The sequence below is a fragment of the Macrobrachium rosenbergii genome, chromosome 50 (genome assembly GCF_040412425.1).
Source record: "Macrobrachium rosenbergii isolate ZJJX-2024 chromosome 50, ASM4041242v1, whole genome shotgun sequence".
Lineage (NCBI taxonomy): Eukaryota > Metazoa > Arthropoda > Malacostraca > Decapoda > Palaemonidae > Macrobrachium > Macrobrachium rosenbergii.
This window is the reverse complement of record NC_089790.1, coordinates 36,836,707-36,856,706: the sequence shown is the minus strand read 5'-3', so window position 1 is coordinate 36,856,706 and position 20,000 is coordinate 36,836,707. Positions and strand designations below refer to the sequence as shown.

The window sequence follows — 20,000 nt, the reverse complement described above, 5'->3', positions numbered from 1 at the left end:
AGGCTGAGTACCTTTAAGTAGCCTAAATAGGTCTGAAACCAATCAACTTTTAACTTAATACTCTTTAAGTTTTGAACGTTACGTTTTCATGTTTGCTTGGAGAGAATATTATTTGGACAGTTGTTTGCTCAAGCGAAAAACGTTGAAGATAATGTAATGAGATTTAGGCCTACAGTTTTTCAGCTTTATGTGGACGCTGTGGATTTTTAAGTTTATAAGGGCTGTAACGATAAAAAAAAAATCTTATTTAAGATTAAAAGATGCGTGTAAACGGCCCAGTTGTCTTTTCAGGTACATCATGTACTTAGGTTTAGGTTATGTAATACCTCTCTCACTGCAAAATATTTATAGCGAGGTTTGTAAATGGACAGGCCTGTGAAGTCTCTCTCTCTCTCTCTCTCTCTCTCTCTCTCTCTCTCTCTCTCTCTCTCTCTCTCTCTCTCTAAACAGCGAATGATGCTTAAAATTATCACGAACTAGGCCTATTAATGAATTGTAATATACCTTGAAATGATAGCTTGAAAGTGTGCAAATACTAAAACACCGGTGAACGAAGTAGATTCAGGGTTGGTCAAAGTCCCCTTCATCCCCAAAAAAAAAGGCTAACCGTAGGCCATTCAAGAGTTAGTGTAGGCCTAGTGCAGGAAACACACAAAACTGACAAAACATGTGTATTTAGATTATTTTCATTATGGATGTATTTTATACGCACACATGGGAAGAAACGGTGATGCTATGTGTGAATAGTGTCAAGTTGTGGTAACAAGCATCAGAGCCTTGTGTTCTCTCTCTCTCTCTCTCTCTCTCTCTCTCTCTCTCTCTCTCTCTCTCTCTTTATCAATAAAGTGGATCCCAAATTCAGCTTTGATTCAAGGTTAAAGGATAAACACGACATTGGTAGTTGCCTGCTTTTCCCTAAGCCCTCGCTTTTAGGGAAAAATGGCATATGTGAGGAGATACGATCGAGTGACAAAAGCGCTTGTCTGTCAAGAGAACCCGAGTTCAAATCCTGACCGAGGTTGGGCGATATGGGAACTTTCAACTGTCTCCGTTGGCTTAAGCCGTGAATCATGTACCTAGCTGTCAACTACCACTGGGCCGCAGCAATGATTAAGAAAGGCATAATGCCAACATTCAAGTTGATAAACTCTCTTTGCTAAGTATATATTGTAAGATTTCTACGCTATTCGTGTATCAGTTCACAGTAGGAGTGCAGCGAGTACAGTATGTGCGAACTAAGCAGCTGACATCGATCAAGTAGGAGGAGGGACGCCCGCCCCCCCTCCTACCCTTCCCCACTTTCCGGTCCCCCAAACTTCCTTTCTTGCACATGACATTCGCTGGCCAGCGCTCTTCTAGTCTGGAGTGACCAGTCTTAAGGAAGTGGCTATGAGTTCCATGTCCGCTTATCTCTCGAGGTGCAAGCGTGCCGTTCTGCATTTCGTTTGCAAATAATTTGACAGAGCAGCTGTTTATAGCAACTTCGTTCTTCACGCAGGAATTAGAATATTTTTGCAAGTAGGCAAAGGGCGTTCACTTCAGAAGGGTCGTTGGAACGGAAAGGGTTGGCGGGGCGCCGCTGAGGGACATCTACACGTAGAAAGATATTACATTGCGTGTTTCACGCGCATTTAGTTTCTGCATAAATTTTGCTTTCATGCAACGCCAGCCTTTGAGGGCTCGTGCATTATGGTGCGGATGGACCATGCGCCTACTGTAGATAACCTCTGGCGGGAGGAGTCAAACTTTTGTGAATCTCTCTCTCTCTCTCTCTCTCTCTCTCTCTCTCTCTCTCTCTCTCTTTATGCTAAAATCTCTTTAATAAAGGACCATGTTTCATGCTGGGTTTATTTTTTTATTATCCCAAATTTGATTTAAAGGAAAACATTTTTCTCATTTCTTTTAGTCATTTCTGAAACTCATCTCTTAGTAGCTAGGTGCTTACTCGGCTCTCTCTCTCTCTCTCTCTCTCTCTCTCTCTCTCTCTTTCTCTCTCCACCTTTTTTCTCCGAGTCAGTTTCTGTAAACCAACTGGCTCTTGGTAAGACACTCCTCTCCCCTCCCAGGAACCCTGGAACCCCATGGAGACCAGGAGCCGTGGAGACGCTGTAACCCGTTACCTGTTTTGAGAGATTACGAGAATTGTTTACGTACCCAGGGGCTTGGTCGTTTCGAAGTTTACGATAGCCCTTAGCGATAGAATAATGAATTGTCCCTTGTCCTCAAGGTTTAAGTGAAAAGTTTTTTTTTTTTTCGTTGGAATAAAATTGACAAAAGAAAACAAATTAAACATGAACATAGGGTGTTCCAATTTACATGAAAGCAATGTACTAATATCACGATATATATATTTTTTAGATGTTATTTTGGAACTATTTCTTTGAAACTTTTCATGTTGTTTTTCGTGATTCATGTAATGATTGTTCGAACTATTTACAGAATAAATCAGTTACATGATATTAAAAAGGTCCTTCATGTAGTAAAATGTTTTTTCAGTTTGGGACCATGCATTACTGTATTAGAAAGTTTCTCGTAATTTTGTACAGTAATATGTGATTTAGTTACACTACCAGAAGTGTATTAATGCCATGCAATCTCATGTTATTGGTCAGGGTCTGTGCCGTTCAAGGTCGTCTGCTAATATGAAATAACTCTTATCGATGTATAGGAGCCACTCATTGAAATTGCGACAGGTTTCTTTGGTCGTATCAGTAATGTACGACGTTGTCGCGGTTCGGAAACATATGTGCAGTACAGTACAGCCATCGTCTTGGATATTGTAATAATGCAGTGGAACGTTCCAGCAAATTAACGTTGCAAATTTTTGTCGCTGTCATAGTCGTAGGTAGTTAGTCCCTGTGAGCAATATCTTGCCAGGATTCATAACAATGAAGTGATGTGATGTTTTTCCTCACTCTGTTCTTGGCTGCTTATTCTGCTAATGCTGCAAATTTATCTTACTGTGTTGGAGTTGAATTCAAGTTGTCAGAACTTCGGTTACGTTCAGTCAGAAAATGGATGATGGATTATTTCGCTTCTCTCTCTCTCTCTCTCTCTCTCTCTCTCTCTCTCTCTCTCTCTCTCTCTCTCTCTCTCTCTCTCTTGAATTCGAAATTATGCTTAACTACGCAAAATTCACTATCATTGTAGTGTGATATTTATTACTTTATCTTGTGAATCGTTCAATTTCTAACACAGCTTAACTTCTCTCTCTCTCTCTCTCTCTCTCTCTCTCTCTCTCTCTCTCTCTCTCTCTCTCTCTCTCTCTCTCTCTCTCTCTCTCGTTCCGTGCTATATTTTATTTCTCTTTGAAATGGAGGTCCCATTAATCTCTCTCTCTCTCTCTCTCTCTCTCTCTCTCTCTCTCTCTCTCTCTCTCTCTCTCTCTCTCTGTCTTGTTCCGTGCTATATTTTATTTCTCTTTGAAATGGAGGTCCCATTTTATTTCCGTCCATATTTATTTTCTGCTTAAGTCAAGTGGCTCATCTCACGCTCCGTTGCGTTAAGATCGAAGTGGAACTAATGTATATGTAAACGAAGCGGCGGCTGCTGTGGAAGTTTTCTGCGCAAATGGTTCATCCGTGATTTAATTAGGTGAATATGGCAGGGATTTTTGTGTTGTCTTTTTTCAGGAGTCGCTCCTTCTTGGGAAAGCGGTTTAAAGTTGAATTCACACGCGTATGTAGGCTATATATATATATATATATATCATATGTATATATATCATATATATATATATATAGTATATATATATATATATATATATATATATATATATTAATTATGTGTGGATTCAAGTACATAAGCTAAGTGATGGTCATATACTATATTCTAAAAGTATCAGTTACTGTTTATTTGCCGCGTTAAATTTCAACGAACTAATCCAGCCATGCTCAATTCCTATACCGTTGCCAGACAAAATCACTTGAATTTAACGAAATGTTCATTCTTATCTAAGGATCTTCAGTCGTCTTCACATTCCGCAGTCAGACGAAGCGATGCATTCACGGGAACGATTCTTGGTCCTCAACTAACACTCTTCGTTGCAAACTTTTGAATCGACCAACTGGTCTCAAGGTCGTTGTCATCTGCACAAATGAGGTTCTGTAGCGTTGTTGACTTGAACGTTGAATTTTCGAGACTATTTCGTAGGAATTGTTGTCGTTATAGTTTTGTTTATTTGCTTATTTTTACATACTTCTAGCAAAACTAATGGGATGGTTATCTACATCAGGAGTGATTTTCCAAACTTGATGAGAATAGAAGTAGGCTACCCTGTATAATGAGGTCAAGATTAGCTTTGGAATTTATTCTTTTGGAGATCTGGATTATTTCTTGTATTTTTGCACGAACAGCTTTTAATGATTAATGAAGTATAGGAAAAATACTTTCAAAGTGAAAAGATAGTTTTGCTGAAAAAGTGTTTAGAAAAAGTAAAGGAAACGGAACTGGAAGAAATCAAGTTACAAAATACAAGAGAGACATAAGAAAAAATCATTTAGGGTCTATTGGCTAATCTTGCCAACATGCGGGCAGTGAGGGCGCTGACCGTCTTGACCGTTACAGATACAAATCGTTGAATAATCGTGGCAATGATGCTTTTGCGAAGCCAATTGAAAACACATCAGCCAATTCTCTTTACTTGTTTCGTCCTTGTTTATTCGTCAATAGATTCGGACTTCTTATGAGGGCAAAGAATTTTATTGTTGCCTAGACTGCACCTTATCTCCTTGGAGGACTAAAGTTCATGCAAGGGATTCTTTGTCTGAAATTTGAACAATCAGAAGTTTCTCAGTTAAGCGTTCTATGCAAAATCTTATTCCCTCAGCGCATTCCCACACACAAAAACATGCATAACCAGCAAATGATGTACGTACATACTTGGTATTTATGCGACTGTGGTGGTCTGACCCTAGGTTAAACAGGGCATTGGGCTGGTTGCCCCATCCCAGAAAAACTTTGTGAGCATCGGGAGGCTGAAACCTGTGCCTCCTCCTCTTAGGCACTCGTTTTAAGTTGCGAATGCCTATGAGACAGACAACCAAATATCGCTATTAAGTCCAGGCCCGAAGAGAACGAGAAGAAAAAGGATAAATAAGACTTGGCTTCAACTCTGAAGTGAACGATAAACAAGACAGTAGTTACTGCGGTGTTCACCTCATAACTTTGGAATGAAGGATGTGCCCACATTCATAACATTTCCTTAGCAATAAATAACAGCTTAAAGTACCAATACAAAAGGCTCTCCAGAAGCGCTCTAAAGAAAGGTGGTGGCGCCAGAAGGGCAGGACCTTCCATTCCGCAGCTAGTTTCCTAAGTATGAGGTGGTTGTCCCCATGTCCTTTTCTTGAGCACGACCCTGGAACCCATTCACATCCGGGTCGACTGGTTGACGTCAGGTCGGCATGGAACTGCGAACTGTGCTAACGTGAGTGATATATATATATATATATATATATATATATATATATATATATATATATATATATATATATTATATATATATACTCTGTACATATATACACACACACACACACACACACACACACATATATATAATATATATATATATATATATATATATATATATATATATATATATATATATATATATATATATATATATATATATATATATATATACGTTTGCTCTACTCAGAAAACATGGAACTACGAACTGTGCTAAAAGTGAGATATATATATATATATATATATATATATATATATATATATATATATATATATATATATATATATATATATATATATCACTCTCGTTATTAGTTCCATGTTTTCTGAAGTAAACAAACAATACATATATATATATATATATATATATATATATATATATATATATATATATATATATATATATATATATATCTCGTTAGCACAGTTCGTAGTTCCATGTTTTTCTGAGTAGAGCAAACGTGCATATATATATATATATATATATATATATATATATATATATATATATATATATATATATATATATATATATATATACACACACACACACACCAAAGCACATTTGCTCTACTCAGAAAACATGATAGCAATGTATAATTTTTATATCAGTCTTCGGCTCGTCGTTAATCATGAAAATGATTGAAATGACCAGTGACCTTTGGCATAAATCATGGTACAATCGATATGACATGTTGGAGACTGGAAGAATGGGATTTTACCTTTAAAGAAGCTGTGGTCCTGGATATAGCTTCATAATTTCTTGCATTATTTTTCTGTTCAGGTTTTAATTGACAAAACCCTTGCACAAATAGTTCAGTTTGATAAAATCGTTATTGTTTTTCATATGAATCATGTATTTTTTTGAAAGTATTTTTGAATATGTCTTATTCATCGTTTTTTAAAAATATTACTTCATTGCTTTCATATTGACAATATAATCGTATTCTTTCATTTCTCAAACTTTGTGAGCTTTGTAGTCTGTTCAGCCGTCATACTGCATGTTTCATATTATGATTTAGACTGCAGTTGTACACATCCTATTTTGCTTTGGCTATAAATAGTGCTCTGTATGAGAGAAACTGGATTTATTTTGTTTCAGTACGGTGCCTTTTTCCCAATGCCCCGAAGTGGAGAAACTCTCCCTTACAGTAAAGTATCAGTCAGATTTGGAAAGCGGGTGGGTTGAATTATTTGCTTGTAAGGGGTGATTAGACTTGGTCGCACGGTGTTTTATTCTGCAGAGTTGTACCTCTGATCACAGATTACTCCTGAATGGGTCATATTTTTTTTCTGGTCTGTTCAAGAATGCAGTCAGTTTCATCCGTGAATATATTCAAATGGGCGATACGATTCGGCAGTGATGTGGATGTTGGTGTTTCCATATTTCGAAGAGCGTGTGTTGCGGTGTATGATAGTTGCGTATGCATACATTACACTGTTATGGTGTATAACAAACACCCTATGTATAAATCTCATACACACTGTATAATTTGTTCGATGAAAGCCCAGAGGCTATAATAAATTTGTTCTTTTCCTCTTCTTTCGCCGCTCTACTTTCTAACGACAAACTTAACCCGCCCAGGGATTTGTCGAAAACGGCTGAGTCGCCTCCAGCGACGCCCACCGTGCATTGCCCGCAGGGACAACGAGCTCAGAGAGGTTTCGCTTTTCTTTGGAAATTTTGATATGAAGTGGTCCGTTGTGTGGTCCGCGCGCTGAGTTTGCGGTTCGGTTTTACTGCTGTTGTTATGTTTAGATTATCCCTAGAGGTGATGTTATCGCTGCTATCGCGCGTTGGAGCTGACTTGGTTTCGCCAGAAGGGGAATGAGCAAGAATGGCTGAATTTAGCGAAAGGGGCAGATCGTGATTTGAATTCTAAGGGACCCGCGTTTATTATACATTTTTTAACAATTTCTCTCTCTCTGGAAATAATAGGAGTGGAGATGAAATTAATCTGTTTTTCACGCTGTTATAAATACTTACTTTGAATAAAATTAGACTATGTGAGATATTTGATTCATGACAGCGTTACGTTAACCACGCACACACATGCACACGCAACCCTTAAATGTAAGTATAGTGAACGGGATATTAATCGATATTTGTGGCTTAATATTTGTGAATATAAAATAAAATTCACGGTTATTGTGACAGATTCATACATAAATATGTATATACTGTATATATGTATATATAAACATATATATAAATCGTGCTTCTATTCGGTTTATTTTATTGTTGTTTGTTTGCCGATTTGTTGGCAAGATGACGCAAAAAACAACATCTGGATTTTTACGGAAATGATGCCAAGGGTGAACCACATGACTGAAGCAGTCATAGGCATGCGGCCACTGAAAAGAGGGGCATCATTAGCCAGCCCTCTTTCGAAGTTCCAGGATGAAGAAAACGACAGCTTACGTACCACTACTTCAGATTTTGGTAACCAAATTTTATCACTACTTCTGCAAACAAAGTTCGACTTGAGGTTATGTTTTCTCTTGAAAGGAAAGATTTCCTGTGGATCCGGACAATCAGATGGCTCTGGTCTATTTGGTTTTCTCCTGTTCATTATATTTTATCACCAAGCCAGATTGGATTTAGGATTCTGCTGTTCTCAGTTTCCAATGCGGGGAAAAGGTTCAACAAGGATTTCCTTTCAAGTTGTACAGGTGGCTGCTTAATAGTGAGAGTAAGGTGAGGAGCTTGAGTAGTTTTATGAGGTTTCTGGAGATTAAAAAATGCCGTTCTCTCCGAAACTCAACCCTCATTTGGCCGTGAAACCTTGTAAAAAGCATATTTCTTCTGTTGCTGGTGTTTAGTACGAAAATGCCTTACTTGGCTGGAGTAGTATTGTGAAAGGAGATTGATCATCTAGGAAGAAACAAGTAAAAAGTGCGCCAAAGTTTCTTCGGCGCGATCGAGTTTTCTGTACAGTGTATAATGCTGTATGAAACTCTCAGCCACGGCCCGTGAAACTCTCAGCCGCGGCCCATGAAACTTCCAGCGACAGCCCGGTGGTGGCCTCTTTTGTTGGTAACTATAGCGGTGCCAGACGCACGATCATGGCTAACTTTAACCGTACTTAAAATAAAAACTAATGAGGCTAGAGGGCTGCAACTTGGTATGTTTGATGACTGGAGGGTGCATGATCAACATACCAGTTTGCAGCCCTCTACACTCGGTAGCTTTTAAGATCTAAGGGCGGACGGACAGACGAAAAAAGCCATCTCAATAATTTGCTTTTACAGAAAACTAAAACAAGGAAAGTGAGGACATTCTCCTGTTATTTTCGGCCTGGCGGTCATTCTTTCGATTTTCTTTTTTGCCTAGGAAACGTGTCAGATTTCACTCAGTTATCTGGTTGTCTTGCCCGATTTTAGCAGAGGAAGGGTTTCAGCCTCCTGGGATTCCACTTATATTTCCTACTCTTGGTGACCGAGCCACATTGGTTTGGTAGTTGCAATTCCTGCCCTTCCTTGCATACGATTAGTACAGCATTATGTATTCATTCAGAGACCCTTTTCTTTCATGAGCGGTCTGTTTCTAAGCACTGATGTTAAGGACAATGATGTCAGTGGGTTTGAGGAGATCTCTCCTTAGGCAAGTATGGAAAACATTTAAAAATACCGGATATAACTGAAGAAATAATTTCTATTAAGAAATAACTTGACGAGACAGTCATTGTTCAGACTCGAAATTTTGAATTTTCTGTTATAGTATTGATAACAACGCTCATGAACTTCTGCGGTTGCGATTTTATGTTAAATTTTCATTTGTAAGAATTCGGGTATTTAATTGATGATATACCATAAATTACTGTGGTGCAAACTGTTAGAGTGACCGAGGTCTTTCTGCAGTTCAGCGCAAGTCCCTGTAAGATGTCTTTGTTTTTATTAGTTTTCTGTAAAGACAACTATTGAGATGTCTTTTTGTCTGTCCGTCCGCACTTTTTCTGTCCGCCCTGAGATCTTAAAAACTACTGAGGCTAGAAGACTGCAAATTGCTATGTTGATCATCCACCCTCCAATCATCAAACATACCAAATTGCAGCCCTCCAGCCTTAGTAGTTTTGATTTTATTTAAAGGTAAAGTTAGCCGTGATCGTGCGTCTGGCACCGCTACAGGTACCAACAACACAGTCCACCATCGGGCTGTGGCTGAAAGTTTCATGGGCCGCGGCTGAAATTTTCATGGGCCGTGGCTGAGAGTTTCATACCGCATTATGTACTGTACAGAAAACTCGATTGCGCCGAAGAAACTTCGACGCATTTTTTACTTGTTTGAATGTGCGACTCTAATGTCGCTAATGCTTGTGGTCTTGACGACTGGAGGGGGTTTCCTTAATTTTCTCGTGGTCAGTTTGTTTTCGTAGGTTTCCCTCGTGGTGTATTTCTTCTCATTTAAGCCGTAATGTTCTCCGGCAACACCTGCCTCACCAATGTTGGTACATGAAGTGAAGTGGTGTTTATTTTTCCAACACCCGGTTCACAATATCGCCCTGACTTCCAAGTGACAGACGAAAGAAACGCTCGGCGAATTCCTTTCATCGGCTTAGATTTTCTTGTTCTCTTTCAGGTAGGCCTATGTTTGCGACACTTTATCTGAGCATAACATCTCTTGTGTTGTATAAAACCGTTTTTCTGTTCCCTTTGAGCTGATCCTACTGGGTAACATTCTTCAAAATTATATAAGTGAATGTGGCAGGTTTGACAAAAATACTCTGGATTCATTTAAAATGAAAAATAAATGAGTAGGAAGGATAATTAGTTTATGTCGTTGTATCTTTATCGAGTAGTTTATTATTTGTGGAAAATGCTTTTGCAATATGAAAGCCAGTTTTGGCTACGCATTTCACCAAGCCTGAATAATAATTCGCTGTGGGTTTCTAAGGTCCTTTGAAATGAGACTATTTTGATAAAAACTTTGTCACTTTGGTTTTATGGATATTTTGATAAAATCTTTTACTTGTACGTTTTCAAAATAAGCAGCTTCTTATATTTTATAATTGTCTTTCAGTCTTTTCTCGTCAGTATCGTAGCTCCTGCAGAATAGGAGAGTCTTTAGTTCTTTTTTAAATTTGCTTTCTTCTTGTATGCTCTTCACTTCAGGAGGTATTTTGTTGTATAGTCTTGATGCACAGTGTACAAATGCTCTCTCGCCTGACTTGCAATTTGCTGTAGGTTCAAATAGACTATATACTTAACTTGCATGTCTAATAGTGTTAGTTTTATTTCCTACGGACTGTATGTTTATTAAATTGCATAGAGGATTAGTAGTCAAAGTCATGATACGTATTATTTTTCACCTTTGACACACATTCTTTATATACAGTGCACTTATTGCCATCATATGTTTTATGTTTAATATCACTATGGCCTTTCTTTACAAAATTTTTACACTTGAAGATGCTGCTGGCACATTCATTTGAGTTGTGATTTTCACCACATAAAGGGCAAGCTTTGTCGTTTCTACAATTTGTTGCGCTATGACCAGATTCCTGACATTTGTAGCATTGATAGGGCATGTAACAGTCGTATACTTTGCAACGGCTATACAGTGTACACACTTTGTCACCTCTATCATAGATAGCCTTTCGTATTTGTAGTGTGCATTTGATGATATAGTGTTTATATTTGCCATCTTTGGCTATCATTTCCTTTACAATTTTCAGGTCGTCATTTTCAGAAATGAGGTTACCTATCCATGGATTTTTCTTTACAGTATTATCGACAATGTCATCTTCATCCTTCGGGACTAGACCACTTTTATTTTTGGTTTAAGTTTACCCTTCTCGTTTACTGATATATTGCTGATTTCCTGAATCTGCCTTTTCAATTTTGCCTGTTTGGAAATCTTACAAATTTTCCATCTCTTGTTGTTTTAACCTGTTCAACTGGCGCCGTTATTTTACTCATAATTTGTTTCATTCCATTTGCTGCTGTGCTCTCTTCGTTTGTAGATTTGATCAGAAGCACTTTTTTTGTCTTTAGTGATTCAGCATAAGTTTTGTCCATGTTTGTCATGGTCTGTACATCTTTATCAACATTGTCAAATTTGCTTTGGATTTCATCTATGTTGATCATTACGTCAGTAGTTTTCTGAGCCGAATCCTGAATCAGCTTTGTTAATATCTCTGTGTTTTCTTTTATTTCTTCAAGTTCACCTTCAGTGAGTTTTTGTGTGTTATTTGTTCAGGCCTCCATCAATTATTACATTATGTACAATATGTTGTCACTGGATACCTGAACATTCTGACACCTTTGCTGGAACGACCATTTACCAGCTCTCCCATGGAAGAGTCGCCCTTTCTTAAGCAACGCCTCAGAAAATACCGATGTTTATCACAAGAGGTGACGTTATCTACCTGAGTGTTTGCGCCTGGACGACTCCCTCTCTAACCGGATGGAGGGGTAGCGGCAGCACCTGGAAATACTGCTCCTCGGGGCTTCCGCTGCCCTCAGCCTATACTCTTCAATTCCACTCTCCCCCGTCCATCCCCGAATGTCATATGTCACGTCTCTCGGCTTTGGAGGCGGGTCCTTAGTCTCCCATACATTTCTAGCCGTCTAGCGTTCATAATATTAACATTTCCCGAAGACACTTTTTGGAGTTAATTCTCCTCCTCCTCCTCCTCTTCTTCCTCCTCCTTCTCCTCCTTCTCCTCCTTCTCCTCCTCCTCCTCCTCCTCCTTTCTTTTTCAGACCTGTCCCTTAATGTTTATCGCGATCGCTCCTTCATTGTTGGCTGGAAAAAGGAGCTTCCTTTGTGGTCAATGGTTTTTGTATCTGCAGGAAATGCTTGAGGTATGAGGTTGCGATTATTATTGCCTGCGTCTCAAGGGGTACAGAAAGAATTCTGCTTAATAGTTTGTTCAGATGTAAGGACTCTGGGGAGGGGAACTGTTTTTCTAAATGGCATATTTGTTATTCAATTTTTGTACGTCATGTCAACTTTTCAAGATTTTTCTTTGTTACTCGAGTATTATTGTAGGCTATATGGCTAATTATGATGAATGCTAGCCCATTACTTTCCTGTTATTATTGCTACTGCTGCTACTGCTCCCGCTGCGGTTACTGCTGTCATTAATATATATGTTAATATATTTTTAAAGTAGGATTGAGTGTTATTTACTTTCAGCATTTTTTGTTTTCATGTACTGTATACATATATATTTTGTACTGTTCATTTTTATATATATATTTATATATATATATATATTTTATATATATATATATATATATATATAAAATACATATATATATATATATATATATTATATATATATATATATATATATATATATATATATATATATATATATATATATATATATATATATATATATATATATATATATATATATATATGATGGAATGAGGTTATTTGCTTTAAAAAATTTTTTTTTATATATATATGATCACAAAATTTTTTAAAAGCAAATAACCTGAGTCCATCATATATATATACATATCTGTATATATATAAGTATATATATATATATATATATATATATATATATATATATATATATATATATATATATATATGTGTGTGTGTATACATATAATGAGCGGCATCGAAAAGACCTGAAATCTTCTCTTTTTATATACACCAGCGTTTCTGGAACCCCTTCCCGTCATCAGGCTACAATTAAAGAAATTTATACAATCTTGAAAGTGTGTTTATGTAGCTAATATTAAAAGTTAACTATTTAAGCACATTTAAATATTCACATATATACAGTATATGTATGTTATATATATTATGTGTTTGTATATGTACGTACGTATGTATGAATTAAGCTCTTCATGGAACGGTTGAAAGCGTGGTGATTTTTGGAAATATTCTTCATTTTAAATTGTACTGAGTTTTGAAAATAGTGTCTGGCTGTTTGAAGGGAAGATATTGATTACATTTTCACTGAGCTTCATTTTTCACGTCCAACGAAAGTTTTTCTTCTGCGGCTTTTCTGTTTTATTTTTAATTTCATTGACTTAAGCTTCCAGCTTTTACTACATTTTATGTACTGTGATGATCGTTTACGATGAAGCACGATCACATGGACTACTGTTAGCCTTGACAGTGGTTCAGTAGGCAAAATGTCAGTGGAAGTTCCTCTTTGTTATGTATGCTAGTTGCCGCCGATGACGATGGCGCAGCTCAGTTTTTGGCCTCCAAGGCCTACCAGTATTTATTTTCGTTTGCTGTGTGCGGTATGCATATTTATTCCTGAGTGAAGATGCACATTATTATTCAGAAGATAAACCCATATCCAAATGGAACAAGCACGTGAGTACGTGAAGGCGGTAATATTATGTATCATAGGTTACTATAAATAGTTGAGAAATCCTTTTAAAATGTGTGGGTAGGTATGACTGACTCCATCTAAAGTTAGTTCTTATTGTTAACGAACAACTAATGGTCGCCTTCCCCGACTGGAATATTCTTCCCCTCTTCTAAACTAGCTACCACCGTTCCGAGATCTTTAGCGTACACGCTTAGGCAAAATTTGCGGCGGCCGGTACATGCATTCATCTTTGACACAGCTAGATTTTACTGTAGGAAATGTGCAGTATTTGGCAAATTTCTCATCCCTCCTCCGTCTGCTCCTAAGCTTCACTCTTTCGTCATCCTTATCTGTAGTGAAGTAGGTAGGCTATATATACAGTATACACACACACGCACACATATATATAATTATTTAAATTCATATTACATAAAAACAATAGGGTCACATGACTTTCGCTTATCGTTTCAGTTATAGAGAAGTATTACGAAACTGGCTTTGCTTCGGGGTATTGTGTAATTTCTCGGAAAGGGAAACTGATCATTATCTTTGGAAGCGTGTATTGACGTCGGCGATATCTCCTCTTCCCCCAAGGGTACCGGACCTTCAGTTCCTTGTCTGGTATGGCGTTGCGTTTTGTGCGATAGGAGATATTCTCATCAGCTTGAGAGATACTCATAATCTGTGCCGGAGTGGTCAGTGTGGGTGCTATGAACTTCTCTGGCATAAGAGCTGCAGAACTGATTGTCTGTGGTTTTCTTTTTTTTTGTATGAAATATGTCTCGTGAATTCAGGACTAGTAATATTCACAACCAATAAATCATGTTCTCTCAAAACCAGATGTTTTTCTTGATTTACTGTACCATATTTCATTACAAGTTTAGTTGATTCTCGTTATGATTGTCACACATCATGACAGTACACAAGAAAATATTTTATCACTGTTGATATTTCACCTCATCTCTCTCTCTCTCTCTCTCTCTCTCTCTCTCTCTCTCTCTCTCTCACGCACACCCAAGTAGAAGGAAAGAAAATAAAATAAACTATATCTCGTCTCTGAGGTATTTGAGATATTCACTCTGGTAGAATGGCGCATCGCCTGTCGGCTGCGTGAGGCGGGTACCAGTTTAGTTACGGCAGTAAATTTATTTTTAAGCTTATGGAATATAGCCGTTTATACGATATAAGACGTTTGAACAGCGCGGTACTGTCATTCCATCAACTGCACCTGTAATGACCGGCATACTTAAATGATAATTACATTTAATTTTGGGTTTTTGGTGGTAAAAATATTAATGTCATGTTTTTGCTCAGATCTTCAGTAAGATGACAACAGAAAACTTCGTTACAGCCGCTGGTAAACGGTAATGATTCTCTTGTTTCCGTTGTCGTGGGAAATAGAAATCGAGCCTCACAAGTATGTCAAATCTTGCTCAGTCACTAGAATGGAATGAAAGACTAGTAGTTAGGCAATGGTATGAATACTTTACTCACTTTTATATGATAATAGACCTGCCTGAAAGTGATACATGGCAACTAATTCCAGAAATACGTAAGAAATAATGGAATAGCGGATGTCCTAAGTGGACGGCGTAAAAATTTTGATTTGACGCCGCCGACCATCGTCGATTTCCTGTTATCTTAACCTACCTAAACATTGAAAAGGTTTGCCCAGCTTTTTACATACACCAAACTACGCTATATTCCCCGTTTTATCTTTCCTGCTCGTTTTAAAATTTTAGCGAGCCAAAAACTGTCCCGGATCTTATTCCACTCAAAACGAAGGAAAGAAAGACATTAAGTGCTCTGAATGTCATATTTAAGAAAAATGGTCAACTTATGAAGACATTCGGTGTAGTCGAAAGATACGAAATACGTTATTTGAGGCAGAGATGCCACATACGTGGTGAAAAGTTAAGTATATCTTAGTTTAACCAGACCACTGAGCTGATTAACAGCTCTCCTAGAGCTGGCCCGAAGGATTAGATTTATTTTACATGGCTAAGAACCAATTGGTTACCTAGCAACGGGACCTACAGCTTATTGTGGAATCCGAACCACATTATAGCGAGGGAATGAATTTCTATCACCAGAAATAAATTCCTCTTATTCTTCACTGGCCGGTCGGAGATTCGAACTCGTGGTAAGGTGCCCTCAGTGCACCTCACGTGGTGTACTGTAGTCATTACTAAAGAGCGTTTGCAGCGTCCCGCGGCCAGGGCCTACAGTAGCTGCATTCACATTTTAGCCTTTTACTTTACCTCCAGTGCCCCATGCAGTGCTTGGCTTGCCAGCCTAAATTTCATAAATCGGATCTTATTGGCTTAGTCTACTCCTTAAGTTGCAATCTGGAAAACAAAACGTTGTCTTAACTACAGTAATTATGTTTTTAACATTTACAAGTCGGAGCTCTCTCTCTCTCTCTCTCTCTCTCTCTCTCTCTCTCTCTCTCTCTCTCTCTCTCTCTCTCTCATTTGCGAATGCGAAGTCACCGACAGAGTTAGCTGCAATCTGCAGAAGGTGATGGAATTTGTGTTCCTTTCCGTAAAAGGACAGGCATTTCGCCCTTGAGCCGTCTGTGTCTGCTCTTTGATTTAAGTAAAATGTTGAACACGTTTCTCCACAGCAACTTTCTCTCTCTCTCTCTCTCTCTCTCTCTCTCTCTCTCTCTCTCTCTCTCTCTCATTTTATTCACTTTTAGTATGACCAAAAGAAGTCGATGGCCATAGTTTTTGTGTGTAAATTGGATCGGTACTTTTTCATTTCGCTTCATTACGCCCCCTACCCCTATATTTTGAGGCCCCACCCCCAATGGAAATATTGTAAAAAATATGGGATGATCTAAATTTGATTTCGAAATACCCATTCTCTCTTAAGACTTTCTTTTCAATCCTTTTTAGGGACTTAAAAACCATTCCTCTCATGTACTGTTAGATGAGGACCTGCTTAAGCCTAAGTATGTTCGGTCGTGGTTTATCTGTTCCCGAATTAAATGGGGGTGAGATAGGTTCTTGGAAGAGGCCACGAGAAAGTAAAACTGAAAGGGATGAGATTCTGCAGGAGAGAATGAGACGAGATTAGGAGTTAAGAATTGATGTGAAATTTTTATTTTCATAATGATGTTGCTGGATTCGCTGCCGTTTATTGTTTGCCAATGAAAGCACTCAGAGAGAGAGAGAGAGAGAGAATCATTATCGTCGTGTACAGGACTATCACGACGAGAGTGTCTGTTTGGTATTCAGCACAGATTCTCCTCACCCAGTACTTTCTCTCACTCCGTCCCTCCTCATCCATTACTTCCCTCCTCCTCTCCCCTTCCCCTCACCCTTCTTTGTACCCGCTTACCCACTACTCACTTGGCAGCACTTAGTATATTCACCCTTGTTTTTTTGGGCAAAAGAATTGACCGCAAATTTGCACACATGTTCGTGGTATTGGTTTTCTGTCTGCAGACATGCTTAAGCAGCTCATTATTAAATCATTTATGATATCTTCGTATTTTATGTTTGTTATTGTGATAATTGAGCGAGGTTAAAATACTTCTTATAGTATTTGAAGTTTTGTATAGGTATCATGGTCTCTCATTGGAAGTTATTTTTTAGCTAAAAAAAATGAATCATTTCAATTCTTAGACAGGAAAAGTTACCCATATGTCATTTCACTCAACAAATAAGTATTGTTGTTGAAATTACATCTAACAAAACAGAACTCAAACAAATTTTCACCAGGTTTTCATTTTCCTCAAGCAAACCAGCAGCACCCAGTGTTAACCCCCTCCCCCCCAAAAAAAAATGCATAGTCGAGCATCACTTTCAGTTATTACATGGATTTATTTTTAACCAGTAATCCACTACCAAAGTAGATAATGAATATTACGCCTAAAGAGTAAATTTAATTGGAATTACAGGTACGACCGTTGTCATTTAGAGGAGTGAGTCATTTTGCGCTTTTTTTTCTTGGAGAACTTTTTCTGCTGGTTCGGGCCTACTCGACGAACATCTGGTAGTACCGTTCGAAATCCTTGACCATGACTTGATTTAGCAATTCGTCTCCTTTCCATCTATCCTGTACCGTATTCTTTTTCTCTCCGAAATGACGAGTGCTTCGGTTGTACATTTTTCTTCTTTATTATGACTGTGTCAAGATCATTCCGATGTGCAGCGACCTGCATTCAGTCAAGACCACCACAGGTCCATTCTCCTCCTCCCGTCTGTCGTTGCGTCACGACTGACCCCGATGCCTTGAGTCTTCCAAGTCTCGCGTCTCTTGACCTTTTCCACATGATGAAATTGGCATGTTACTCCTGAACCGTATTTCGTGATTAATTTCGGAGTGAATACAGAGTGCAAAGGTTTATGGGCAGATGTTGCTTATTTTCTTCAGTAACATTTTGTCTTTCGCCTCCTTTTTACTAAACCGTATTGTAAAAGTTCAGTAAAATTTTCAGTATTAATTTCTTTTATCTCTTCAATAAACTGCGAATCACCCACTTACGTAAGTTTCTTCTTTGTTATGTATATATATATATATATATAAAGTAAATATATTTGTATGTATACACACATACACATATATATATATATATATATATATATATAAATATATATATATATATATATATATATATATATATATATTATATATATATATATATATATATATATATATATATAGTACAAAGATTAATCTATCTGGTGTCTAATTATTTTTTGTCCAGTCAGAGTTATAGGTCTGTCTGTGGTTCAGAAAGGGTTATTTTATTGTTGTTGAATACGGGCTGTTTCTCTTTCTTTTTCAGTAAAGGTCTATTTCTCTGGTTTTCAACAAGGCTTAAACATCTGTTCAGCTAGGAGCAGTTTATTTCTTTGTTGCTCTCCAATCTTTCCTATTTAATGCATTATGAAAGAGCTTGTTTCTTTGTTGCTCTCCAATCTTGCCTATTTAATGCATTATGAAACAGTTTATTTCTTTGTTGCTCTTCAATCTTTCCTATTTAATGCATTATAAAACAGTTTATTGACAAGCTAAAGTTCTTCGACTATGGATTACTTTATCCTTCTCTTTTTGTTTAATGTAATCTGATTTTGTATTGATTATTGTTTAAACTACGTTTACGTGAAATACATCAGTGTTCTGTGTAAAGGGACATACGTATCATTCTGAGAATGTTTCTTTGATTGATTGTGTGCGCCCATACACACAATGCACTCACCAAGATTCCTTTTTTTTTTCTGTAAAATAAAAACTATTGAGATGGCTATTTGTCTGTCCGTCCGCACTTTTTCTGTCCGCCCTGAGATCTTAAAAACTACTGAGGCTGGAGGGCTGCCAATTGGTATGTAGATTACACACCCTCCAAACTTCAAGCATACCAAATTGCAGCCCTCTAGCCTCAGTAGTTTTTATTTAATTTAAGGTTAAAGTTATTCATGATCGTGCGTCTGGCAACGTTATAGGCCAGGCCACCACCGGAAAGTGGCTGAAAGTTTCATGGGCCGCGGCTCATACAGCATTATACGCTGTATAGAAAACTCGATTGCGCCGAAGAAACTTTGGCGCATTTTTTACTTATAATTATAATGATTACTATTATTATTATTTTACTTTTTTTTAACACACATGCACAATACGCTCCCACATGTACGCACGCGCACGAGCGATTTAAACATGACCTTTACGGTATAACTTGTTTACTGATGCCAGAATTCCTGCAAGTTCGTCGATGGTCTTTTGATCTTCCCAACGACCAGGCTTTGGACTGAAAAGGAACCTGGAAGAAAAGCGAACAGAAGGAGATAAAAAGAACCCAGAAAGAAAAATGGATTCTCCTTGGGTGAGCATTTCAAAAGATGAGAGAGAGAGAGAGAGAGAGATTGAAGATGTGGTTTCAAAGCCAAATGATTGACCGACCCGCCTTTTCTTTTCAGTATATTGTTATCCTTCAAATAAAGGTCGTTTTTGTTCGATTCTCTTTGACATTGATCATCAGAACGATTCTGACCAATAATTTCGTTCTTTACTGGAATTTGCCGGCGACATTCAATTACGTAAACATTTGTATTTCCAAAAAAATAAGCATGAGAAAATGCTTATCTATAAATATATTCTTATATAAAAATAATGCCTTATTTTTGAGTGGATTCTCACTTACCAGTTAATTGATGAAGAAATGTGAACTAGAAATCATGAACTTCTGGATTTCTCTTCAGGGAGGGAAACTCGTCGCAGCTTTGGGAATAA

At 37.6% G+C, this 20,000-nt stretch overlaps 1 protein-coding gene across 1 annotated transcript in view; it reads left to right on the top strand.

Moving 5' to 3' along the window:
* Positions 1-20,000, top strand: part of LOC136832837 (uncharacterized) — a 305,259-nt gene that overhangs the window by 648 nt on the left and 284,611 nt on the right. The window lies entirely within an intron of this gene.